Source organism: Orycteropus afer, unplaced genomic scaffold (assembly GCF_000298275.1).
Source record: "Orycteropus afer afer isolate SDZICR_OR568_19922 unplaced genomic scaffold, OryAfe1.0 scaffold00066, whole genome shotgun sequence".
In the NCBI taxonomy this organism is placed as follows: Eukaryota; Metazoa; Chordata; class Mammalia; order Tubulidentata; family Orycteropodidae; genus Orycteropus; species Orycteropus afer.
In genome coordinates, this window is record NW_006921653.1 from 1,951,203 (window position 1) to 1,952,654 (window position 1,452).

Below are 1,452 nucleotides of genomic sequence, written 5' to 3' on the forward strand. Positions count from 1 at the left end.
AGATAAAGGCCCTAAGGAGTGTTTAGAATTACAAAAGTTCTGTTAGCACTACTGACACTAAAAGGTTTCTGGTTAAAGATTTTCCTGGAGGCTGCTAGAACTCTGGCTTCAGATTGACTCACATAAGCTAGGGGTCACCCTACATTGGACACAAGACCCCTCAGCAACACTTTTACTATCATTAATCTCCACTCCAGCATCCACACCAAACCCTCCTTTACCTCCTAATTTAGTAAATCCCATTGTATGGGACATCTCTACTCCTAGTAGTGCTACTGACCATTTTATTATTCATTTAAAGAATCCTTCTCATTTTCCCTCAAGGCCCCAATTTCCCATCTCTCTGACACACCGACAGGGATTAAAACCTCTTATCCAGCAAACATGGCAAGAACAAATTCTAGAAAGATCTCAGAAGGTCCCAGTGTCTTCATGGGTACAAATTATTCAACATACTTTATCCTTTCTTAACCATTCATGCACTTTACCCAATATTTCCCACTGTTTTCTTTGTGCCTCTCTTCTACAACCTTTACTTGCAGCTGTACCCATTAATTCCACTCAACCATCACCGACACCCACACCCAATCCTTCCTGCACCACTCCTTCACTACAAGTGCCTCTTTCCAGTACCAATAGTACCCCAACTCACTTTGTATGGGGAATCCGAATTCTCCTGGCTATTCCACTTTTGCAGCAGCAGGAATAGCAGGTGGAGCCTTGGGTCATAGTATAATATCAGCCCAAGATTTTCAAACCCGTCTGGAGGTAACACTTGAAACCACTGCAGATTACCTAGCCTCCCTCCAGAGGCAACTAACTTCTTTAGTCCAAGTTACTTTACAGAATCGAAGAGTCTTGGACCTATTAACAGCGGAAAAAGGTGGACCTTGTCTTTTTCTTAAAGAAGAATGCTGTTATTATATCAAGGAATCTGGTCTGGTGGAACAAAACGTCAATACATTGACGAGGAACTACGTAATAGACACCAAACAGGAACCTCACCATTTGAATGGCTCCAATCACCACTAACAGCCTGGTTATTACCCCTTATAGCACCTCTTGTACTAATAAGTCTCTTTTTTCTTTTCACCCCTTGCTTCCTTAGATTCCTCCAAAACCGGCTCAAAGAAATGTCCAGAGTCACTGTTAACCAACTACTTCTACACCCATACACCTGCCTGCCAACTGACTTAATTCCCCCTGACACCAGCCTTTAACCCCACTCTGACCCTGTTCAGCAGGAAGCAGCCAGAAATATCACCACAAAAGGCTGGAATGTCAGGCGGGAAAGGACTAAACTGGAAAGAATTACAAGAACTGATCAAGCAAGGGAGTGGCTGACCACACCCTATACTAAACCCAAGCACATGACCTTGGATTAGGAAGACCCTCAACTATTTCCTGCCCACTATGTTAATGAGCTCTGGTAGCATAGTGCCTAAGGCACTT